This window comes from Corvus kubaryi, unplaced genomic scaffold, assembly GCF_017639235.1.
Source record: "Corvus kubaryi isolate FWS band 111438036 unplaced genomic scaffold, C.kubaryi_AGA036_p1.0 split1-65, whole genome shotgun sequence".
In the NCBI taxonomy this organism is placed as follows: Eukaryota; Metazoa; Chordata; class Aves; order Passeriformes; family Corvidae; genus Corvus; species Corvus kubaryi.
The window spans coordinates 6,647,000-6,674,003 of NW_024582080.1; the positions used below are offsets into that span (position 1 = coordinate 6,647,000).

Here is a 27,004-nt window from a genome sequence, read left to right on the forward strand (position 1 = left end):
TTCAGTCAAGCATCATTCTTCAGAAGTGAGTATAAGAGGAAAAGGTCAGCAAATAATTAGTCATGGTCACAGTCTTAAAGACAGCAAAGAGATCATTTTAGGTTCACAATAATTTCTACCCTGTAGCAAACACTGACTCATAGAATTGTGCAAAGAGGACTTAGTTGCCAGGCTACACCTGACCTTTGAGGAGCTAAATAAGAGTATTAGATATCATATCATGCACTACATTTATGGTTTTAATTTGTGATAGATAACATCGAATTACAGTCACAGAAAAGAGGAGTAGGCTTTCAGCCCAGACAGTTCTTCAAATTATCAAATACTAACAGATAAAACATGAAGAAAAGAACAGAGCTTTTACAGAGTTGCTTTCCATTGTGGAATGTTGGTTTTAATAGATGAATATTGATAAGAGATTTGGCTGAGTGTTTCAAGTGCATTGTCCTTCAGTTGAAAGAAGAAAAGCACCTTTAATATGAAGTCATATTCTTGCCTGCTAACAACAAACAAAATATACAGTTAAAGCTGTAATTTGATTCTAAGATACTATTAGTCCTTTACTGTTTGATCTATAATGTGCACTTCCCCTATTGAAACAGAAAGCTGATTTATATTACAGCATTTCATAGGCAGAACAATTCATATGCTAATGTCCATTTGCAATAGTTTCACTTCATGCAATGCTCCCATTACATGGTAGCTGTCGCAGCCTTATTTTCCTGAGGACTTCAAGCCGAACATTCTCCAACAGGAAAGCAGTGCAAACCCAGGAAACAGGCATTTTCTGGCAGGGTAGAGTGTAGAGGCACAGTACAGAAGCTGACAGGGCTCCTCGCAGATGGCCTCAGAGCTGTTGGCACACGTGGCTTTGCCCAAGCGGCAGTGGCTGGACATCTTCCAAAGCTCAAAGGCTGAGGGTGGAACTTGAAGAATCTGCACAACGGTAACACTTGCAATCACAAAATCATGCTTGATACTATTCCACTGCAATCTGGGACATTAGGCCTATGCTCTGGGTACAGTGGTAAGAGAAAGACCTGAGGCTCTGTGGGAATTTTACTCAGTAAGAGGTAGTATTAGTCCTGAATAAACATGGTAGATGGTTTTCCTCTTGCCTTCTATGTTGAAAGTGAATTCTGTGAGCAAACTATGAAAGTTACAGATTTCAGAGACAATTTTCTATTTAAAACCACTTCTGAATGTTCAGTATTCTACAGAAACAAAATTTGTTAGTGCATATGTGTGAGATTATAACAGCATTTCAGCTTCTGTAAAAAAAAAAGTGTTACAGATATAGAGGAAAAAAAATCACCATGTTTGGAACTTGAAAGTACTTCTTGGAGAGGATCACCATCCCAAGTGCAAGAGCAACCAATATGAAAATGAAGGCACTCTACCTAAGGCCAGAGCTCTAGAAACACCAGAACACACCCTGAACAACTCTAAATGTCTGACTAACACACAACCCCAACATGAGTTTCACCTTTTGCTACAGGAGTCAGCAGTATACAAGAATCTCCATGACACTGCTATTTATGATAGCATCATAAAGCAGGATGTGTAAACAATCTTTAAAACCTCCAGTTACAGAAACAAAAATCCCACAGCTGAACATTTGTCCACGTTTAATTGTACAATATTAAACTTCAGTACTTTTATTATAAGTACTTATTTTGCATTTGAACAGTATTAATAAGGAACCCTTATTGCACCTAACACTGCAACACAGTAAAGATACGTCAGTTATAATATAAGCATTTTTTGTGCACCAGCTTACTCCCTCTCTCTGCATGCCGCTCTTCTCCCTTTTTCCTTCTCCCATCTGCAGTAAGTAAAGCATTGCCTGGGCAAAATGAGAATGGCTGAGGGAAAGTTTCTCTACACAAGTTCATAAATTTGTATTTAGAAGCAGACTGGAGCTTCTCTTATGGTGTCATGGAAGGAAAGAGAAAAAGCAAGGAAAGGAACAGCAACCTGAATAGTACACATAAATTTTCCCCCCCACGCCCACCATACTCAGAGATAAAAAATGAAAACCAGTACACATGAAAAAAATCGAGAAATGGAAAGGATGTGAGGAAACCCAGGGTCTCCAAACCACAGGAAGCAGTGGCCACTGGCAAGTAACTGACACACGGTGTTGCCACAAAGCAACAGCGAGCACTGCACAGCAAGCACAAGCAGGGGCTGACCCCTAAAGCAAGCTTTATGGTAAGTGAAAAATTCCAAGTGCTTAAAGACTGAAAAGGAGAGAAAAATTCACAAAACATTAAAAGAAGAATAAGAGCTGCTGTACAGACTTACTTGAAGTCAGAGATACTTGAAGGTATCTTTAAGATACTCTTTCATCCACCTTGTTTCCTAGAGATGTTTGAGAATCTAACTAGTTAAAGAGCTTTTAAACAATGACATTAAACCTCCCAATTTTACTGATTATTTTCCTCCAATTTCTTAAAGAATCAGCTGCATGACAAGATGGCTTCCAAATCATGCCTGAAACATTGTTCCTAGACAGGACTGGAAAAACATCATGTTCTATTACCCTGCTATAAATATGACACAATTTATATAACCTGTATGACAATGTTAGATTTAAGGCAGTGTGCCTGAGAATTTTATATATAAATATAAAGATATTTAACATGTCTAATGAAACCTTCCATATGTCTACTGATTATTGAATTTCTTCATTAACATTCATATTAAGACCCTTAGTGGACACGGCTGCAATTAATACAAGCAGAACAAGAACAAATTAGAAAAACATTTTAAAACTTGGATGGGATTATTTGTGACTCTGTACAGACCTGAGACAACTACAATTTAGACTAATTTGACAATTAATTTGCATTCAAAACAGTATTAGCAGAAGGGGGTAGTTGTGTCCCCTTTGCAAGTCCCCTAATACAGTCAAAATGATAAGAGAGATCATGTGCTTAACAGCTGTTCCCTGAGGGGTTGTGCTGCTTGAAGTGCTGCAGTGGCCCAAGGCTTTCCAGATAAACACCAAATACACATACACACTACTGTACACAACAGAAATCAGATACAACGATCACTCTTGCAACAACAGAATAAAAAAAGAGAGTTACTTTTCTAAAAGTCAGCTGTGCAACTGGTAAATTTTAAACTAAGACAACACAGCCTTATTTTCAGTAGTAACACGAATGAAAACAACTGAGAAAAACACAGTGTTTGTGTAAAATGAAACCATGCAGTAACCTAGTTCAAGTCAGACACTCACTGTAGCAAGTACACATCTTGAGACAACTGTTTGCCCACTGACTGTGAACATTTAATCTATACAAGTATCAGCACTGTCAAGAAAAGGAAACACCCTTCACTCCTTAATGTCTTCTACTGTTATCTTTACACAGCACTTCAGAAACAGAGAATTTATTTCACCCAAAGTTAATTATGAGAGGAAAAAAGCTTGCCAAGAGAGATAAACCCTGAAACGCTCCCAAAACTTAGTGAGATTCCCACTGAACTTTTCCAGTAATTCATTCCACAGTCCAGGGAGGTGCACGAAACACCATCATCTTCATGCATCTTCCAAGTTCAGCTCCAGGCTTTAAAACCCTGAAATTAAGATGGGTGGCCAAATATCGAGGAGCAATAAATTTTTCAGCTAGACTGTTGACTAATTAATTAAGGGCTTTTAGACTCAGGATGACAATCCTGAAATTAATCCAGATTCCAAGATACTCAAACATATAGTTTGGATAAACAATAATTTCCTGACATTTCAGATTAGTTTCAAGAGGAATTTGAAGAACTAATGCCTGTGATAGCATAGAACACCACGATGTGGCTTATCTCTGGGAAGTCAAGTGGTTACCAGTCTCTAGAACAGGCAAATACATTCTTGAAGACTTCTGCAATTATGCAAACATCCAATAAAAAGTCGTAATACTGTAGAAACGAATTCTTTTCAGGGAGACACATATCAGTAAGATAAGTCCTTCAATCAGTTTGTGTTAGGAATCACTACCCTTACATTTCTGTAGTTAAGCACTACTGTCATGTTAGCACTATAAATTTAGCTGACTAAGTGTCTCTGCATTGAGAACATGTTACAGGTATGGGAGTGAAAAAGTACCAGAGCAAGGGTCAGACCTACCCATGGCATTTTGCACTGCTGGTCATATAATTTCCATCTTTCTTACGTGGAGAGAATTATTTGGGGGCTATTTTTCCAAGTCTTGACTCCAAACAGTAAGTATTAAGGAAACAGCTCTTTCAGCACAGTGTACAAATGCAACAAATAATTTTGGGGAGGGTGAAAAATAATAAGGGGTCCAAGGGGACCTAAATAACCTGAGATTCCCTTGGCTCCTACACAGATTGGAAGCACATGGAGAAATGGGTGAAGTTCAGATCACACTTCAGCAGAAATGAAATTTCCAGGTTTGTTTCTCTAGTCTAACAAGCCAGACACATCTTGCATGGGGAAGAATACAGCACAGGAACACAAAAACCAAGAGATCAGTGTAAATGAGGGTCTGACCAACTGCATACGGAAGGCTGCAGAGTTTTTCCTGCTAGCTAAGGACAGGCTTTTGGAAAGTACTGGGGACTCACAGGAATTAAATCACAAAGTCTAATTTCAGCCCGAGAGCCTATTCTCCCATACCTGTTTTACAGCCCATGGACAGAGTCACTGATTTAGGCCTGGGAATAACCTTTGCCTCTCCACTAACTATCCTGAATAGCAGCAAGGGTAAAGTTAGCTTTTGGGAGTGCCTGTCCCACAATGATAGGATTATCCCTCCTTCTTTGGTAGAAGATGTTACGACTCATCTATTTCAATGTTAATATTTCCTTCTTGTGAGAAAAATTGCGTTTGGATGAAGCTAGTTCAGCTTCAACACTCAGGTGCCTTTATTTATAAAGATGAGAAATTCCTTGCTTTGAGATGGCTTTTTAAAATACAAGAATTTGTAGATGATGATCAACTCATCCTGCAAAATTCTGTTCTACAAATTTTCACAACTGAACTCTTGAGGCCTCACAATATAGAAGTTTTGTTCTTTTTTGTTTTCCTCTCCAGACCTCCAAAAATCCCACAGGCCTCTTTTTTGAACTCTCTCCCTTATTTATACCTCTTTGTTAAATGTAAATATTAAGGCACCTTAGTATTTACATTTGTAAATTAAGTAACTAAAATTTAAATAACAAATTAAAATAATAAATAATTAAAAAATGAAATATTAAGGCATCTTAATGCACAATATAGTAGCATCCCACTGACAGCTAAGCTGAAGAAGCTTCTAAAGTTGCCCCTTGGCTTTCCTTCAAGTTACTACCCTGAACAGTTTTGTATTTGCAACCTGTCCATCTATGACGAGTTGCTTTCCATGTAACAGCATTAAGAACATGTTTTGTTCTACCATGAGCACTTAACTAGGCAATTCACATATGATTATCAGGCTGTAATACCAATTCAACTTGATTATTAACTACTATCTCATCAATTTTAGACACTCTGCAAAATAGTAGAACTGATGAGGATACTTACCAAGTGAAAATTTTACATCATCCAAATGTTTAAAAAAATACTAAAAAGCTTTGAAACTGAAGAATTCTTAACTCTCCCATAGAGCTAAAACTCATCTCAATTATCAACTATAGATGAAGATTTGAGAGACAGGTTTTTTAGACGTATATAGTCTTTAAGGTATAGAATGTAAATTTTAAAAAAGAGAAGTTGCAATTCAAATTTCTCAGAAAGGTACAACATATCCACAGCTAGCTTAAGCAGACCGTAATACTTTCCAGAGAAGTAAGATGCCTGTCAGTCATAGGATGATTCAGACCGACCACTCATGATATTTTGAGGCCTCACTTACACTGTCTTGCCTTTCCCTGCAGAACATCAGGATACTGTGGTATATACAAAGAAAAGAGACTGCATTTCCCTCACCCAGCTGCACACATTCAAAGATTAAGTTGCCAAAGTCTAAACTCCATCTGTAGTTAACAGAGAGATAGAGATGTACTTCTGCAAGGCAGAATTCACCTCCTCTGTCTGAGGAGAGGGGAAATTGTATTTTCTCCTTAACTGCAGCTTTTTACTGAGACATACAGATGTTTACCCTTTGAATTCTCACACAAGTTAGATGAGAGGAATGCCACACCAAGACCTTCTGCACTACAGTAATTGTGAGTGAAGTACAATACACTAAAAAGGATTTTCTTCCACCAGCAGAGCTATTCTGCTGGGGAGAGCTAAGATGTGAGAACAGAGATGCCAAGACTGATAAATTTTTTCTGCCCTTAGCAGAGGGCAGGAGCAGGGCTTCATCTCTCATTACTTGTTTTCTCCTAATTTGTTCATACAATTCCAAAGCTTTATGTGTCATTATTTTAATTGGGAATGGCAAACTAATGGGCTGAACTTTCTTTGATGGTCAGAGTGCTGTATAAAGAGATGCATGGAGTCAAAGCAAACGATTCAAAGGGGTTTTATCTTCCACTGTCTAAGACAATGGTGAAGAAACTGTAAAAAATATAATAATGAGATTCTTACAGCAATTTTCACTGCAATCTTGGATGATTCTATTTAGGTATCAAATTTATTCAAAGTTGGGAACTGAAAACTTTCTGTCTTAAAATTTTGGAAAATTTTGGAAATTTGGAAAATGTAAAGTTTACACTTTAAGTAAGTTTACACTATGTAAATGTAAGTTTACACTAAAAACTCCAAAAATGTAACTCTAAATAATGGCACCACTAGATTGGAAATAGCCTCCTGTCAAATCCCTTTAAGGAAGGTGTCTAGCAGTAGATTTCTGCTGCTATTAGCTTGAAACTGTACCAAAACTGGCAATCTTGATTTGCTATTGTATATCAACCCCCACATTAGCCTGTGTGTGTGTATGTGTGCATATCTGTGTTAAAGTATGAACAAAAATAAACTGAAAAATAAATCCAAGTCTGCAGCCTAAGCTAAAATTTTTCAGCTCACTTTCTGGAAACACAGAAAGTAGGTCAGCACATATTCCAAAATAGCACATCAGCACTGAAAGAAAAAGTGGTATATCTGTACCTTTGGACTTTCTGGCTCATCTCTCTGTAGGGGGAAATGGGAGGATGAAAGCCTTTTTCTTATTCTACTATATGTATGAGAAAAAATTGCCTATACTTAAAAAAGCCCCCAAATAAGCCACCTACATGGGTAAAATGTTGTCTGGTTTAATCAAAGCAAAACAACATTGAGTGCAACCATTTAAGCTTTATCTAAATATAACCAAGGGAAAAGCCAGGATGTTTAAAATGTGTTTAAAATGTTGTACTGGATATGTATCACATCCTGTTCCTTGCACATCTTGTTCCTTGTATCAAAAACCTATTTGGTCAAATATTTACTTCGGAAATAACAGCATACGGTCTGTGATTTTGTTGCTCATCTTGTGGGGTTTTTTTTTGGTTTTGGGTTTTTTTGAGTATTTGCTGTTGTAATAAGAATTGCTGCCTATTTTGTGATACCTTTTGTGCTAGGCACACTCTTAATGAAAAATATTTTCTTTTATTTATTTCCCTCCCCCACCCACCCCCATTTTTAAGAAACCAAAAAGGTAAAGCAAAAACTGAATTACTTAAGCACCCACACATCTAACAGCTATGGAGATTCTTAAGAATTCTTCTGGAAATATTATTGACAAACTCCTTTCCTGAACTATTACAATTCCGTAACATGAAAGGAAAACCAAAATCCACTCTTAGGCAGTATTAAGTAATGCTTATCAACTCTAAAATAGAACCTGATTAAAGTCAATATCAATACTGTTGGCTTCAACATGATGCATGATGCTGATCTGTTTCCCAGAACAGATTTCAAGCTAGAACACTGATATATTTAATTAGGAAAAAATTATATTGCCTCCCTCAAATTCCAAGTGTCAGTCTTCATTTGGATCTCTGCACTAGATTAAAATGAACGCTTGAAAGGTACTGAGCGTTGGTAGCACGACCTTTTAAGTTCAGTGATTTCTATGCAACCAGCAGGAATTCCTAAAAATAACAAAACAAATCTATTTTTAGTTCTTCATTCTCTGGGGTTTTTTTTCTTGCTCTGTGTTCCATCTCAATTCTTGGACACTTAGCTCTCATTTTTTTTTCCTGTATCAGTCAGATTTGTTTAAATACCTCATTCTCCAGTTCGTGAAGTACTATAATCCATGTATAGATGTACATAGTTTAGGCAGTTACAGAACTGGACCTTCCACAGAGCCAGGCCTTCCAAGAAAGGAAATCAAAATGGAGAAAAACTTCCTGAACCTACAGCTGCTGGGACCTGCACTTTTCTTGGACACTCAGTAAACCAACGCTTGCTATCAGAACTTAAGTAAAAACCAGGACCTTCCTAGGTAACACAGGCTTCACAATTAACTGAGTGAAGAAATGATGGAGTTTTTCAAACTCTGATAAATGAAGTCAAAGTAGTAAAACAAAATAAAATGGTTGAATTTTTATGTCCTGTGGGGTCTTCACCTTGCAAAATTCTAAAACTCTAGCCTAGCAAATAAAGTGCATAATTAAACACGATTAATTGCATTCCTAGATTACTGCCAGATAGCTTGTCACATGCCTTGCTGGGTCTAAATACACAGTTTTCATTTGTTACTTCTAAAAGCCAAAGGCACAGAATTAATTGAGTTCAATATACAGCTGGACAAATAAACTATTAAAATATCATCAGATCAAATAAAACAAATAGCATAAATTTACAGTGACGTATTAAAATAAATAAGGGAAAACAAGGCAGTTGTATTTATGAGTAGCAACAGATATAATCTCCCCTCTCTCTAGCACTCTTTTGTTGCGGCCAGCACTGTCATCATCAAAAACCTGTGATATCTATGTAAAGATGATAGATCACACATTCATCAGACTTCAGTACTGCTAATTTTTCTGACATGCAACCAGTGTAATTAAAAAACAACAGTGCTCTAGTTAAATGGAACTAAATCAGCCCCTCTGTTCCCTGGGATTTTTTCTAAACTGTAAAAGAGATTTCACAATAGCTCATTATGTCATTTGGTCTCATCTCCCTTTAGAAAATAAAAGCCCATAAATAGGTTTGCATATTCACATAGTTCCATCTCTGACTTCAAGGACACTTACAAAACACCTGCTAATATGCCAAATTTGTATTCATTGGAGTGGGAAGCCTGCTGCCATGAGATACCATTTCCACTCAGAAGTCATTAGCTTAACGGCTGAGAGGTTGTATCTTCTCAAACTGCTTCATGAAGGAGAAACATTAATATAATCAGGTCTTTGAAGGCACAGTAAAACAGGCAAGCTAATCCAGAAGCGGTCAGATCTCGTATTTGCAGAGCTAGCTTAAACCTGGACATAGTACGTCCTACAATTACTGTTGCAAGGTAGTCTAGGAAACAGCTCCCGCATTTCCCTGCTTACAGCCTGTTATTCCCGTAGTTGTACTTTTCCAGAGCAGAGTGATCAGGCATTCCCTCCTGGCTCACATGGTGCAATGAGACGTGCTCAGTCTCATGTCTGTAGCACTGGAGAACGTGCTCTGGACTCCTGGGGCTGCACTGCTCTATAAGGGGCACACGTCTCCCTTACACCCTTCAGTGCCTGTCACGGGAATTTCTGCATATTCCAGCGCTGCACCAGGCTGGAACTGGATATGCTGCTGTGGAGATATGTCCTAGAGCCCTACCTCAAGCCAAAGTGAACTTACGGACTAGGCCAAATGGAGCCCTTTTCACGTCAGCTGTAAGATACACATCTCTGGTGTACAGAACAGCTTATCCCTAGGCAATGAAAATCACCATCTTCACAGTGATCGTAAAGGTCCAGAACACATATCACACATTCACAGATCTCTGTGCTCCACAGCATAAATGCATCCTTTTACTTGTTTTGATCTGCACTGTCTTGGATAAAAACCACACTACATTGAAATTAAAAAAGCACCGAATAATAAATGTCTGTATAATAATTGGCCCAGTGTACTGAAAACCATCATCCAAAAATCTAGAAAAGCTGAAACAGAAATAGCTGTATTTAACAATCAGCAAAGAAAATAACATAACTATTCGGATTGAAAAGGCTGTGACTCTGTCAAGAATCTTTATAGTACTGCTCTTTAAAAGCAAAAGAAAATGTTTCACTCCCCACTGGAGAAAAATTGGAAGCTCTATAGATGCCAGCACTTCAGGAGAAATTCTGCAAACAATATAATCTGATGTGGTTTATAGCCGATTACACAGCAAAAGTAATTGTCTCCAAGAAATCTTATATTTATGACAGAAGGACTAAATACAGCGTAACAGTAGTTTAAAACCAATACAACCTTCTTTCTAGTCAGAAAAGAAAGGCTTGTTTTGTTCAAGAGGACACTGATGTACTCATGTTGCTGTATATTTTCCCCTGGCTCCTTGATATATAAATGGTAGCAATTGCAGCTGTTTTATATCCTTTCATTAGTACACATGCAAAATGCTTGTTCATCTGTTTTCAAGCAACATATCAGCATTTAAAAAGCCAAATATAGCCAACTCGTTTCTATAAGGAATTTCAGCCCCAGGAAGGCTTTAACTAAACATTTGCACTGGATCAGCTTAGTAAAAGCCCACAAGTTCTTCAGCTCCTGGTAATGGCTTGCCAGCTTTCCATAACATTAAGACAAAGAATCCACAAACATCTACAGTTAAGTATGCACAGTCTCATGTCACATGTGATAGTCTTAATATAGCGTTGTAATTCATATTTAAAGTCAGGCCATAAGAACCCAAAACTTGTCATTGCCAAATATTCAAATTTATGCTCACAATCTTTTTCAGTAAGAACCACATATACATGACTTTCCAAATACCAATCTGCATGTTTTATATTATTCACCTATGCAAAAGACTTTTAACTATTTACTAAAAATATTATAACAGTTGCCAAATCTATTCAATAAAGAAATGCATTAATACATAGAATTTATTATCAGTCTTACCAGAAAAATCTCATGTAAATCCATAATGACTGGATAGTTAATGCAAAGTCTTACCTTTCCCTGAAGCAACAGTTTCCAGCAGTGATCTTTCTTAATGCTTTAATTCTGCAATGTAATTTTCATAAATAGTTTTCTAGTTCAGGCAGAGATGGGTTAACTGCAAGCAGTCTGGATGCTATCTTGCTTGCTTCCTGGAGATCACTGTTTTGCTTTGTGAGCCATCACAACTACCTAGGAAAAATAACAGCCAACCCTCAGTCACCTGGACATTGTGATATATTACTGCTCCCAGATTAAACAAAAGATTTAAAAGAAACACAAGTCTTAAAACATGATGTTAAAATTGGTATTAATCTACCAAACACTTCATAACAGATGCCATTAAAAGAATTATTGCACGCTTTCTTACCAGGAGTTCATGTTCTGGGATAGAGACATAAAACAAGTGAGAAAAACTTATATATAAATGTCATAAATTTTTTAAATTACAACATGTCTTTACACTGAAAATATGAACTATAAACTAGACTCTTTTTTTACAGATTTTTGGTCAGAAGCTATAAGCAACAGCAAAGACTGAGTTATGCTGTAATTTCTTAAGCAGAAGTAAACAGAATGGTGCCTATGGGAAAAAAAAAGTGATGAAAGTAGGAATCTGCTTTCGTATCTATTTGGGTATAACTGCAAGTCTCTATTAGAACAGGAAATATTATATCCCTATTTGGTGCAAATACAGGCATCTGGCTGCCAAAAGGTTCTGAAGCTGAGACTACCACCTGCAAAGCCACCGGCAGCAGATGCAGATACTGCACTTTGGAGGGAGAGCACCAACCCATGATGGGTATGCCCAGAGGCCCATAATGTTGAATTATCAAATCCAAGTTGCATCTTGTTACTGTGAGGGCAGTTTGAATATCCCCTGTGAGCTCAAGGAGCGATGATGCTACATAGACCTGTGACATGAGTAAGACACCTTGTTTGCTAACGTGAACATGAAGTGCAGTTAACTCAGGGCCTTGTCCAACCAAAGCATTGAATACCTCCAAGGACAGAGACACGCCTGTCTGGACAACCACAGTGCTGTTGGAGCAGCCTCTTGAACAGTGTATCTCCACCTGAATACTCCACATCCGTGGCAGAAAATAGGACAGTCCATCTCCACCTCGACTTGTTCAGCTCCACGAGATGTTTGACAGGGCATGTAATTAAAAGATCTACTGAGCTGATATTAACAAATGATACTGAGTAGTTGCCTATCTCATAAGAGGGTGTTTTACAACCTGTCTCCTCTCCCCATCCTTCCTGTGACAATGGGAACCACCCTTGCCACTTCAGCATGCATTATTTAAGGACTTACACATCTTGATTTCGGTGCCTTTATCCTTCTGGATAGCCCTTTGCAGCTGATGTCTATAAAAATACAATAGTACTTCTGTCCACACTTAAAGTAGCACTACTCTAAGTCTGGATAATCCTCTTCTAGCATGTTTATTCAAGAATTCAGGTTTCCTGAATGTTAAGAGAGTATCAAACTGTGGCATTTGAGTAAAGTCACTGAGACAGACAGGGCAGTAACAGATCAGATCTGCTCCTTCAAAATTTCTGCAAATTTGGGTATTTTTTCTTATGTTATACTCCAGATGCATTTTAAAGATAAGGCTCCACTGTTTAGATGCTTATTGGTTTTATAATACAAGAAACGACAGATGGTAGATCTGATAGGTTACTGAAACCACCCTATTTTCATCTCCCTGCTGAGAAGTCTGCTGATGTCTGTGAGAGGCTGCTAGAGACACACAAGATTTTTGGACAAAAATTGGTTATCAAGTTTTAAACTCATGAAAGGAAATCCCAATTACATGGAATACTTCAGGTTATCATCACCAGTACAAGACAGCATATTTAGGCATCATACATCACTTTTGTGCAGCAAGGGGAGACTGCATGTTAGAAGTAATCACCTACTTTTGCATATCCCTGTGACAAATTGCACTTCTCAGTCTCTAGTAACCTGAAGCCATTATCCTTTGCTCTAGGGGTAGGAGGATAGTCAGGAGGAGAGGGAGGGAGTGCTTTCCATACCAGACTCTGTGTAATACAGTGTAAATACTGACTTTCATGGACATTACTTCAAAGAGCAGGGACAACCTGAAGCAAGCAGTCTCAAGCCAAACATTACAACCCTTTGCAGACACACCACCTTTTCAGTCCCATATACAAAGGGCATAGTCCCCTCTACAAAGTGAGGAAAACCAGACCCTGGACAAGAATAAAAATGAGGAACTTGAAAAAAAGTACAGTATGGAAATAATTAGTTTAACTGTGAAGTGTTGCCCAATGATTTGTCATATGCTATCTAACTTTTTATTCACCCCCCTTGAACAATTCCATTGTAAGTATGCTATTTCTACCTAGGTATTATTTACACCAAACCATGACTTTCATAGATCTGTGGTTTGCTACATCAGCCCCATTATATAATAGATATACAATAACATGTATACATAAGTCACAGAAATTATACTTCCACTGCGCCCAACTTTTTCTTCTGAAAAAGGAGAATTTTTATTTGTATCTTTTTTAGAAGTAAAGAAAGTTTTAAAGAGCCCTAAGTAGGTGTACATTTTTCTTGTAAATATTATTGCTAATATTTCTAATATGCACTTCTGAAATAATCTTCATAACTTACAATAATCTTTAGAAGTATCAAAATTATGACATTAAATGTACAAAAAATGCAGTAACTTCATAGCTGTACAGTAAGACATCCCAAATAAGAGGTTTGTCAAAATGCACATTGCTCTCCAGAAACCAACAAAAACGAGTGTAGGTAAGAGCTGCATCACTCCAGCACCCTCTGTTGGCCTTCAGGCAGCATGGTACTTTGTGCACTCACCTAATAAAGTCATTTGCTGGGTCCCAAAGCTACGACAAAGATTCCTTTACAGAAAAACATACCTGAAAAGCAAACAGAAACCTACTGTGCAACCCAGCCCTATGCATAAAATCTTCAGCTATATACAACGACATAGTTTAATATCAGATTACTCAGTACTGCTGGATCTGTCATGCACTAGCCCATCTCTGCAGATATTTATAATTGATCTAATTTCAAGGGAAAAATGTTTTTTACAAGTCCTGTCTGTGTCTGATATTTCTGACAAACACCAATAATAAATGGCACCTTGCATGCAGTTCTCACAGCTCTACAGAAAGAGCAACTCTTTTTATGGAACATTATTCACTGTGGCTACTGAGAACTAACAATGCACACATTATGCAGAATATTATCCACAACAGAAAGTGCTCCAACCAGGTCTCATCAAGCACACAGAAATAAAGTCCAGATGCCAGATACAAGGTGATCTAAATATAAACTCCATACACTGTGCACAGCCAGATGGTGCAATTTCAAGAAGCAAAGGCCCTTAGCCCAGCAAGCCCAGCAGCTGCTTCGCAAAGCCGGCTCAGAGCTTTGCAAAGGCAGATGTGAAGTTGCAGTGGGGAGTAGAGAGGAAGAGGGAGGAGGAAGAAGGAGGGCTGAGATGGAGAAGCGGGTGTGCTCTCATGGTGCGGGGGGAGGTAAGGGTGGTAGGGGCTGCTTCTGAGAAAAACCACCCAGGCTGGTTATCGGGGCTGCCTTGTCCTTTCTGGCCCCTCAGCATGTGAGAACAGGGGACAGCAGCCTATGCCTGCCTGTGCAGCATGAGGCAAAGACCTGCTGCCCGGCCATCTCAGAGTCCTTGAACCACCACTCACGAAAAGCCACAAGCAAAGGAGAGGCAGGACACAAGGAGATCTCACAGAGCTGTCTGTCTGCTTCCGCCAGTTGAGCAGTTGAGTAACTGCCTACATTATCTCCCTATGGCTAAGCCAACAGTGGCCAGAACCCAAAAAACCAACAAAAGAGCTTTTCTTGGCTGATCTTAATGCCAGGGAAAAATTTAGTCTCAAAAATGTCATCAGCGATTGCAAACCTGCTCCTTTCACTGCCTCTTAACTTCGCACCTTTAACCTCTCTACAGTTTTGTATCTCCTTAGTTTTGTTTTCAGAGCATCCTGTCTGCTCACCTGAAATTCATACCTACTGTCTCACTACCCTTCCAGGCTCTGCTTTCTGCTTCTCTTCTTTCCCACGTGCAGTTTCACATGATTATCTCCTAATATTTTGATGTTTATCAACTTTAAGATGGTGCTAATAAACAATGATCCATTTGATAACAATCTCCAGAACATGCAGAAACTCATACAAACTTTTAACCAAACAAATCTGTAGTACTATTTGTCAGAAAGTATTACTACCCTATTTCAAATATTTACATGCATGCTTCTACTTTGGGTAATTTACATTATACCACTTAACTGGGATGGAGAAATCAGTGTGATTTGGAATGTCAAGATCTGAATTACTAGAGTCAGATATTTATTGCAGAGAACAAACTATAAACTACCTCATGAAATCGATGCAGTTCATTTGAGGTCACTGACTAACGAGTCCAAGAAGCCAGAGGTGGACCCAAACTGAATCCACATCCCCAAACATCAAAACTGAAAAAAACCAATAGAGCACTTTCATTTTCCATTTTCAGGAGTTACTATTCTGCCAGTTATTTTCAGGAATTTATATTCTCGCTTTATACTAGTTTCTGTCAGTAGGTTTCCTTCTCTTTATCTGTTAAGACAAATTCAACGCTTCATTTTTTCCATATTTAAAAGGTCTGGATCCAAACAGTAAATGGTAGGAGTTATTTCCTTTAGGACTTGGCTGTCATTAGGTGGCTGATTAGGGCTGCAGTAGCCTGTTCAGTAACAGGTTACTTACACAACACCGTCATTCCTCTGCGTAGCAACCCCAAGGGTGGGGTCCAAAACAGCAACTGCACCAGTCACACTTTACAACTAAATGTGGAGGAGAAAAAAAGAAAAAGAGAGGCAGGAATGGGAAGCGCAAAGGGAAATTTCACTTTTCTTCATGAGAAATATAACTTTCTAGAAAAGAAGGCAACAAACAACATGAAAGAATGAATCAAAAGCAGCTAGACTATTTCTTACTCAGAGTGGTAATTAGTGCTGAGATCACAATATGATAATAATTCTTTAGAGAAACAGTTCATGCAAAGAACATGTTAATCCCTGCAAAAGATCATGTAAATACCTTGCCATTCTTGCACTAATCTTCCCTTTCCACCGAACGTTGAAACAATCTTCACTTACACTAAAATTCTGTTAAAAATGTTCCTGGTTAAATAGCTGAGTATGTTGAATACTTACAGAGAAAGGTTCAGTATTAGTACCTTTGTGTCAAGATGTTAAATTGAAAAAAAAAAAAGTTAAGGCAAACATTAAAGATACTGTGACAATTTTAGGAAGAAATTTAACTATTAATTTAATTTACTAAGTTTGTGCTGGTTAACAATAGGCATAATTACAAGATAAAATACATTATTTTGAAGATTTATATGTAAACATTCTGTGAAAGAATCAATGAAACCAGTACTTCAAACATTAGTGTATGAAAAACCCCCAGATAAAAAACCCCCCAAAACTACCCAAAACTATTTGGCCATGTATCGCTCCACTGTTCAACAAAAAATTGTTCCAGTTAATGATTTTCCCACCCTCTACAATTTCAAAGTCTTTCTCTACCTCGCCAGAAACTGATTATATATCACAGAAAGAATAAGCTTAGCTGGGGATGTTGACCACTTATATTCATATAGAACTTAACATTTTTAATTTTTTGAAGTATTTAATGCAGAGGGGAGAAGCACACCTCCTGAGCGGTGGGGATGCACTCAGCCAGCCCATAGAGTGCAATGCCACACCAGGAACATCCGTGCTTCCTTCAGAGAAGCTGCTGCTGTGCCGCACAACGTAAAGCCTTTGGTCTAGGGCCTGGAAGGAGCAGAGCTCTATCAGCTGTCCTCATCCATCCAGCAACTGCTCTTCTAAGTGTTTGGTTTGGCCTGGCCAGGCCCAGGCAGCTTGCAGCTCTGAATTGGTGCAAAAAGCTCAGAAAGGCAGTGTGAGCATTTCTGCTGGTCCAGCTCACACTGTACAGGCAGCTCCAGTGTGCGAGCTTTCTCCTCATGCTTTCACAGACAACTGGTACTGCTCTTCATTTATCCTTCACCTCTCACCCCAACACACCAGTCTCTCACACAGGAGTCTTCTCAGGTAACTATGTTGCTTCACACTGTAAGTAAATGCTTATTTAGTATTAACTACTCATTTAGTAAATACACTAAATGAAGAGTTGAGATACATCATTCATGCTGTGAAACAGATTGATAACCACACCAGCAGGAATGCACTATTCTCTGATGTGTTATTACAGTCTTTAGAGCTCAACTTGGCAGACTGTTCCTTACCACTCATATGTAAGGTCATGTGTTTCTTTAACATTCACCTAATTTGAGACAAAATGTTCACCTTACTGATAGACTGTATACTGATTACTATTAGCAAAGGCAATTTGCTAAACATTCTGTGGTCTTAAAGACATTTAATTAATTCACTGGTAGAAAAAAAGAGTGATAAAAAATAAACACCTCAACTATGAAAAACTGCTAAGAGAAGTCTAGGATCAACCTTGATTGCCAGCAGGGTGGCAGAACACGGATTATTGTCCCCCACTGTGGTCACTGCCAGCTCCAAGCCAGCTCTTGGAAGAGCTCAACATTGATAAATACTTTGAGAGTTAGCATCAATAAATGCCATCCCGTTCTAGTTTTAAACTCTCATGACTATAAGAGAACATTTCATAACCCAACACTTCCAGACACATTTCACCTCAAAACTGCCTGTCAGTCCTGAATAACTTGCATTTGTCAAGGATTTCAGAAGTGAAAAGCACCGAATGAGACAGTATTCTAAAAGGGTCCTAACGTCTAAGAGGATTAAACAAACCACAAACAAAAAACCCCAACTCTCCCTCTACTTCACATTAACTTTCACTGGGAGAACTTGAGCACAGCAAACAGAAGAGAGCTAGAGGCACAGAGAAGAATGCAGGATGAAGGGATCTGGTTTTCCAGCATCAGGCCTGATTTCCTCCTGATGAAAGTGATCACATAACCCTGGCCTCATTGGGACTCAAAGTAATAAAAAGAAAACACTTAATTGCTCAAAAGGTAAGGAATTTTCTACATGTGACCAAAAGGCTTCCTACTGCAAGCATCTCTAATGGTGCATCAGGCGTTGGTTTGGTGACTACAGCAAGAGTGAAGGTCCATTTGAACAAAAATATGAAAAATAATCCTTTTATAAAAAACTCAGATTTTTAATTGGAGACAAAAATCTGATATTTATTTTACTTCTGTGATGTGGCTGGGAGCAATAGGATTCAGATAGGAATGGCTACTTTTGTTTTGCTAGTTTTAATTAAATTCAATCTCTAAAATGGCATTTCATTAAATAACTGTCCTTCTTCTGATCTTCCTCCCCACTCTGTTTTGATTAATCAGATATGGAAACAACTTCAGTGACCCAGACAATGGGTCACACAGTTTTCAGTAAGTAAACTCTGGATGAAACTCTTACGCAGTCTGTACAACATCCTGAACAAGATTAAGACCCGAACTTTTCCAGCTTTACTTGGAGGCACAAGCATGAAGAACAATTTGAAAGATGGGTACCAAAAAGGGTAAAACAGAAACCTATTTTACAGAGACCCTTTCATGATCTGCAAATATTTTGTCAGCAGCTAAGTAGCTTAAGAAAAGAAACAAAACACCCACTTCAGCCAGTACTTTCTCTTCATGTCATAAAATTAGCCATCTCTTTAATTTAGTTTAAATTTCCTTTATCTAACTAATATGCAAATTCTTTAGTACAGCATTACTTTTTCCTTTTTCCATCTCAAGTAACTCTCCAGCAATTTAGATATAAAAAGGTAGAAATTGAATAATAAATCTAAATAACAACCAAGCAAGGACTTCCCTTGATTTAGAATTGACTTATCCATCTGTTATGTCTTTACACATAAGGTACACTCCTTCAGAGTGAATAATTAAGAAGAAAGCCTAACAAAAATAGTGTGTAAATCCCTTTGTAATACCGATCAGTTTATAGCCCGCTTACTTATCAAAATCCTTAAAGCGAAAAAAAAAGGACAAAAAAGAAAAATGAAAACCAAACCAACACACGAAAAAACCAAAATTAAAAAAACCAACCAACCAACCAAAACACTCCACCAAAACTCCAGGTGCCCAGACTTGATAATATCAGTGTTCTGAGTAACACCTTTAGTGAGAGTGAGTGCACTTTCTAGTTGTCATGCAGATGGCAATCTCAAAAATGAAATCAGAATCATAAAGATTTCCAAAATAATAGATAAATTAAAAAGAGATATTCAGTTCTAGAATTCTTTTTAAAATTGCTTCATTTAGGAAAATTAAACAATTCAGAAAGTATCTGTAAGAACGCCTTTATATTTGCCATCAATATTGCTTTTTTTGGTTGTACAATAAACCGCTATTAATCACGCTGCCAGAACACTGCTAAAAATAAAGAATAAAGCAGAGAACATTTTATTCAAAACTTTCACTAACAAAATGAGATTAATGTATCTTGACTAAGCATCCTTTTCTCAAAAGTATTAATAATGATCAGAGTCCTTAATGTGTTTTTCTTCTCCACCATGCTCGGAAGATCCAGATCTGTTAAGTCTCTGACAGAGAAGCCTCTGATAAATGTCTACTATTCTATCATAAAAAAGGTGGGAAAACTACACAGTTTCAAGCTTGGAGAGAGAAACTTGAGAATACCCGTGATTTGCAATACTCAGTACTATCTGCTTTTCTGAAAAATAACCCAAAGCAAACCGAAGCACCACTTATAAAGAAATAATGTAAACGAATACTAACAATGCATGCAACTTCTGTGATAATGTATTCAAATCACAGATAGTAACATCTACAGAATTCATTTATTGATGCTTAGCAACCTATATGGGAAATAAGGTATAGGGAAAAATATCTAAATTCTGTGGAAATATCCAATAGAAAAACAGTACCTAGCAGGTAGCAGAAATACAGGCCTAACCCTTCACTCATCTATTAAAAGGAAGACACCCCCTTTGCTTTGTTGGAAGTTTGTGCACAAAACCAGACAGATTTCGATGCTACCGTTTTTTCAAAATGTTATTTAGAAACTTCTAAGAAGCTAACTAAGGAAAATAATGGTGTCTGTAGTTTTTATGGAATCACACAGCCTTCCTTCATTGTGTGTAATTTTGCAACATAATTTTAACTGACCAGTAGACCTCAAAACCCAGCCCACATCAGCTCCACTCAGCAGTGCCTCACAAGACAGGGTGGGACTGGTCACAGAAAGTGACCTCTGCCACCAACACTGTGACCCCGGCTCAGTGTAGCACATGTGGAACTGCCGACTGCAACATCCGGAGGGGAACCTTTGCAGCCCTCAGACTTTCATTTCAAAGGGACAAACAGGAAGGCAGGGACCAGACAACAGCTGCCATTCACTGAAGAGTCTCCCATTAATGATGGGGCCATGCTAAAAGAGAAGTGCTTTTTAATTTTGAGGATAATTACAGTTATTAGCTTTTGATCTGTATAATTTTCACTTCATTTTCACTCTCCCTTTTCTCAAAAAGTAACCTTTGCAGGTCTGTTCTCAAAGGTATATTTATCAAGTTCACATTCCCCAATGACATGTATATCCGAGACCTTCAAGGTACTGGAAAATCCTACCCTTTTTTTGCTATTAATAAGGCTGTTTCCAAATATCAAATATAAAACTGATGGAAGAATACAGGAGGAAACACAACCATTCTACATCAAGATCTTTTTGAAGAGGACACCACAAAGTATTATTATTACATCTGCATGAGTCGTTGCTTCAGACACGAAGCTTCTTTCCTTTTCAGCATAAATCCATTTTTAAAGCATTGTGCAGGTAAGTATGCACACAAGTATGAAAAGCATACAAGTTTGGAATAGTTTCTTCTTCACAGACCATGGCTGGTTTGTATAAACCCTTCAATATATAAAACACCAATGTACTTGATTCAGTTCTGGAACAGGCAACAAAAATCTAGTCTGAAACCCCAATCTTTAAATACACTGTTCTGTGGAAAATAAGGCATACTACAAACCAGCTGAGAAAAAAACGCTGATCACTTTTATATGTATCAAGTACCTCGATGATCCTCTATCCATACTATGTTTAAGAAATTTAAACCCTCTCCTTTTCCTTTCAGCTTTTATGTCTTGATTCATTTATACTCATTAGTGCCAGTTTGTATATTTTTCAGCAGAAAACTCCCCCCTAAGCAGCTTGCAAGCAGAAAAAACAACACCCTCAGCCTCGGGATTGTTCTATACAAGCCAACTTCAAGTATATTATTTATTTTAAGGGGCTAATTAATAAGGAAAAATAGCTCTTGCTACTGAGATTTCTAAAAGGGAATTTATGAGACGTAAAGTTTGTTACAGAGCAGCTGGACTGCATTTAGAACTATTGTGTATGTTCACTGATTTCCATCATACATTTATAAAACTGACACATTTATTAAGCAAAACTGTTTATAAAGGCATGATGCCTGCAGTTCTTTGCTCTAGCAGATCTACGTTTATCCCAGAAAAACGTTTTTCATTACTTTACTCAGATACCTCTGCAACAGCAGTCAAATTTCTATCTGTTTTGAAAACCTTTGTTTTTAAGCTTTATCAAGACTTGCAACTACTGTTCCTTAATTCAGGATGGCCTAGGATATCTTACTAAATTACTTCCAAACTAAACCTTTAAAAATTATATGACTAAACCCAGAAGAAGCTAAGGACACAGGCACAAAGTTACAACTTATCTTACTGAATTTTATTATAAACATTCTTACTTATTTCTGTTCTGTGTTAACGAAATATAGTAATACATGCAGCCTGGCCAAATATATCCCACGCTAACAGCTTTCCATTTTGGAACTTTTTGGCTTATGCCCGAATTTTCAATCTTAGCACTGCAGTAACTGTGTATTTGTGTGTTCTTCCACACATAAGCCCCTGGTACTTTACCTAGTTCATGCAAAAATCTGTCACGGTCTGTGCTAATGTGTTTCTCTGAGGTTTTTAAAGCAAAAAGCATGCATGAATATCAAAGCACATGCTGCAAATGATTGTTTCTAATCTTAGACGTATCAATTATTCACTAGCTTGTTCTTCTTGCGCTTTATCGTATAGACTTCACCATGGCAACACTATTCTTCCCTTCCTAGCCTTAATCAGTGAATCTGTAAACTAATATTAGACCTAGCTGTTGCATTACTTAATATTGTACTTATTACACCATGAACATAGACATGTCTCTCTTATTACATCATGCTACACAGCTTCCAAGATATCAATAAATTTTCATTGGCTTAGCAATATTGGAAGAGTAACTTTCCAAGAACCGGCTAGTTCCTCTCTTACTGCCAAATATAAATATGTAGCTTTGAATTGCCACTAGCAAAATTTAGAATGGATTTTAAAGTCTGGATGCAATACCTCTTCTATGGTCCTTTTACAAACTGGGAAATGGTCTGGAAATGGTTCCAAAACCCATGCATTTTAAGATCACTCTTCAGTTTTAGACCTATTTTACTTGTTTACAGCAAGTACTTTAATTTAAAACTGCTGTTATATCTAACAGTCTTCTTGGTACGATACAATTTCAAAGTTTTCTTTCCCATTCTTCATGTTTTCCAGCATTATTAAATGTGTATATATATATATACACATATAAATACACCTTTTTCTAGCTCATTTGGGCCCAGCTATTTTGTCCCTTTCAGTAGTCTTTTTCTTTCTCATTTCTCTTTCTTTGTGTCTAATTAGCTTTTTCTTCGCCCCTTTTCAACACTCTTGATCCTGTTAATTCTCGCCTTCTTTTAGCTGTTCCATCACACAATCATGCTTCCTTTCCCCTCCAGACCATGAAAATTTTTTATGTAGCTCATTAATCCAGAAGAGACGTCTTTAAGGCTTTAATGCTGCAAAGTTTCTCCCCTCACCTTCTGTAAAGCAGAACAGCCAACATTTCTTGTTTCCCCACTCTTGGCTTTTCACAAAGGTGCTCAACTTGTGATACTTCTGCTGGGGTCTCTAGGGAGCACTGATTAAAATTATGCTTTTGAGCATCTCATTATCATCCTGGCAGCAATTTCTAAAGTTTTTATAATATTTAAAAATCTTAAGGTGTCTCTAATATGTAACAATCTAACTACAGTATCACCAGCACAGAAACTGTGGTACACACACAAAGAGCTCATATCCCTTCCCAGTAAGTCCTTAATATTGTTCCCATACTATCCATGGTTAAAATTATGAACTGTGTGATATTTCCCTTAAACATTCATTATCTTCACCACAGTTAAAAGGAAGTTGCTTCATGACTTCAGACTTCAGACTGTCTGGCAAAGGTAGCTGTTTGTTGGCTGATGCTGGATACTGTCAAGACTGCTCCACTCTTCTTGTTTGGGAAGTGTGGGCTTACACTCTTCTTGTTACCTTTGACTTGCTGGCACCCTCCCTTTAGTTTCAGCTGAGATGGAGTTAATTATCTTCTTAGTAGCTGGTACAGTGCTGTGATTTGGATTCAGTACAGCAATGTTGATAGTGCTGTGATGTTTTGGTTGTTGCTAAGTAGTGCTCGCCCTTAGTCAAGGACTTCTCAGTTTCCCATACTCTGCCAGTGAGCAGGTGCACAAAAAGCTGGGAGGGAGCATGACTGGGACAGCTGACCCAAACTGACTAATGAGATATTCCATACCACAGTGTCATGACAAGTATATAAACTGGGGGAGTTGGATGTGGGGGAAGACTCAAAATACCACTGAAAAATGCATGTAGTTAGGTTTTTTAAAATACTTTTTCCTATGCATCGGAGACAAGGGTTACCACACCTCCATATTTTGAGCCAGCCCCAGTGATGCACACATTCACAATACAGTTAATCATAATGCTCCATGTATGAATATAAACCACTACATTGCACATCTTTCAGACAGCAGAAGCTGCTCCACCAGCAACAGAGGGCCCTGGGATTACGCTTACAGTTCAGCTCAGCTTATGCACACTGTAAACTTCTCTTCAGCTTCCTTACTCCTGCTCAAACACTGTGTCACTAATTTTTAGTGATCGCCTCAGAGTTTGCCAAGGAACTGCACAATCCTGACCACACACAAGGCAAAACTTTCGCTCTTGACTCAATCTCCTCATTCATACACTAGATAGCATGTGCACCAAGTGACATTATGAGCCATTTCTTACCATGCAATTTGCACTATTTAGAAATGTGGATTACAAGCCTAGCAATGAAGCACCGCACTCTCAGATCACAACACAATTTGCTGTGACTACAAGACTTTGAAGAGGTGGTCTCACAGACAGCCATGCTCACTCGGCAAACAGGTTGCACAAACCTAAGACAATACGGCTTCAGAACCTGAACAAGGAATCGTTTAGATTCCTGTTCTAGCTTTGATCCAAAAGGAGAAATGCACAAGCCTACCTACACAAATTAAACTTCCTAATTCAATTATAATGGTAAAGTAACTGTAAATAAGCAGGATTTTTTAATAAAAGCCTAACCACAGGAAATGATAATACTAAAGAATTTCTACTGGAAGTACTGAAAACTATCAGCATCCTCAAATGAGACCTTATTGTTAAGCTTAGCATGAAACTTAAGAGTTTGTTAAAAAAATACGGAAAATACTTCTTTAGAGAAGGAAACGTTTATTTCAAGTAACAGCAACTAAACTAAACTGCTGTTTGAAAACCTTGCCTTGAACGAACTCGGCTATTTTGACATTGTTATCTAAAAAATGCTATGTTTGTTATCTTTCACTCTGACCACCAACTAAGTCTCAATAATGTCTAAGTAGTAAAACTTCTGTGATGAATATCAAACAAGACTATGCTGGAAAGGGTTACTTTCCTATTTAATCTAGTTTTCCATCTGAGCAGCAGCAAAATCCGCAGGGCTTTCTGAATCATATGTAGCCTGATGATGAAGACTTACTATTGGGATTTTTTGGTTTAAATTGTAGACCAATATTCCACAGCTGATATTCAGAAGTGTAAGGTCATATAAGGCAAGCTAGAGTGGATTTATCTTCAATCTTAAAAAAAAAAAAAAAGATTAACAATACACCCACCACAATCTGCACTATACACACTAATTAAAACTTAATTGAGTTTTCAGATCTTTTAGAAAAGAAAAGGCCAGACAGTTACTGGATGCAGTACATTCTGGTTATGACTGATAGGATTAAGTGGAAATTAAATCAAAATAAAATAGTTCAAACTTAATTTAAAATAGCAACACTGTATATTCAAAGATAGATATGACTACACTCCAAATCTTAAGATGATTTTGATCTAAAAGATTACTTGTCATGATAACTGGACCCAGCCCAAATTGCTATTGAAGTTTAATGCACTCAGTGATGTTTAGCAGGATTGCTCCTTCCAGCAGCAGCAAGGATACAGACAAATTTAAGAGAGTTACAGTACAGCAGCCCACACCTTAAAAGTTCATTAAATGATGCTCCTTGCCTCATTAAGAGCATCAAATGCCATAAAATTCCTGACCTTAGTACTTTTCCTCAAAGGGAAGTCCTCTGAGGACGTATGTCAGAAACTATTAGGATATTGTAGCTCTGGGATACTGTAACTGTTTTATGCCTCTTATATGGCATTAGGGTCTTGATTTAGTTTCACACAGAAAAGTATCCAGTGCTGCTTGAGATGCTGCAGGTGTCAGCTGAGGAGGATACAGATCTCACATGGGTGAAGTTAGTTACCCTTTCATGTTCTTGCTTGGGACAAACAAAACCAAGAGACAGACCCTTAAATCTCTTCCCTGCCCCCCAAATACTGAAGAAATTTGAATATTCTTTGGGAAACAACAATGGCTTTAAAGCATTTAAGCTGGTAAATAAACAGGCAGAGAGACAGAGAAAAAAAAAGGAATTTTAACACCTCAGTCTTAGCGCATTTAGCTCTATCTTGTGTAAAAACTAAGAAGACTTCCTACAGAATTGCATTACACAGTATTATGCCCTAGCTGGTCACCAGAATGCCTAGCTTCTGAGTTTAACTGACATCCCTACATATAAAAGAATAAAAATAAGTATTTACACAGAGATGTCAGAGCATTTTCAGGGATGAAATGGAGATCATAACCCAGTAACATTAACTACAGAAAGTCCCCAAATCTACTTTTAACTTCCATGGATTTATGCACAGCTAGGGGAGATGAGGAATGACAAATGAACTGCAATGACTTTTGCCCTCTTTGACAGTTATGTAAACTAAGCTGGTCAGTTTATTGAAAGTAGGCAAACTGGAAACATGAAATGACTCAAGTTATGCCAGGACGGAAAACACGGACTGAAATAGATTGATTTATCAGTCATGCCCACAGTGCTTTTTTCGGTTTGTGCACTATCTACATACAACTTACTGTATGAGAAGAGTTCATTAAATACATCAGAGATAACGGGTTAAATATCAGATTGGGCAAAAAAATCAATTAGTTCCAATGACTGGTTATTAACACAATGCACGTGGGCACAACGCACAGACTGTTACAATACGATCACGACGGTTTTTCACTTTGTGGATCTTCTTGCAGTGGCATCACTGACAAGTCATAGTTGATTTAGCAAAAATTTTAAGCCATCAGAATTTCTGCTAGCAAAGAAGCACCTGTGGTGCTGAGGAACGCCAGGGCATGCTCACTCTTCAATCCTTCATGAAAAACAACAATCGAACAAAAGAAAAAAAATGCATTATTGATCTACATGAAAAATCCCAGTAATGATGAGCCAAATATTATTGTATAGAGAGCAAATGTATTTTGGCAAAAGATTCCAGCAAGAACTCTTGACAGGCCAACACAGATTCAGTCCAGCTGCTTGTTTTAGCACGCAAAAAGGATGTTCTTCCTGCAGCTACCACACTGTTGGAAGAACATCCTTTGGTTCGCTGCTCCTTTGTCCTTAGGGCAGCC

The 27,004-nt window shown here is 37.8% G+C and overlaps 1 protein-coding gene across 1 annotated transcript in view; it reads right to left on the reverse strand.

The window, feature by feature from the left end:
* FRY (FRY microtubule binding protein) overlaps positions 1-27,004 on the reverse strand; it is a 227,714-nt gene that overhangs the window by 188,024 nt on the left and 12,686 nt on the right. The window contains exon 2 of the mRNA XM_042014107.1: positions 11,039-11,215. The gene's annotated coding sequence lies outside the window, so the exon portion shown is untranslated. The remainder of the gene's footprint in view (positions 1-11,038; positions 11,216-27,004) is intronic.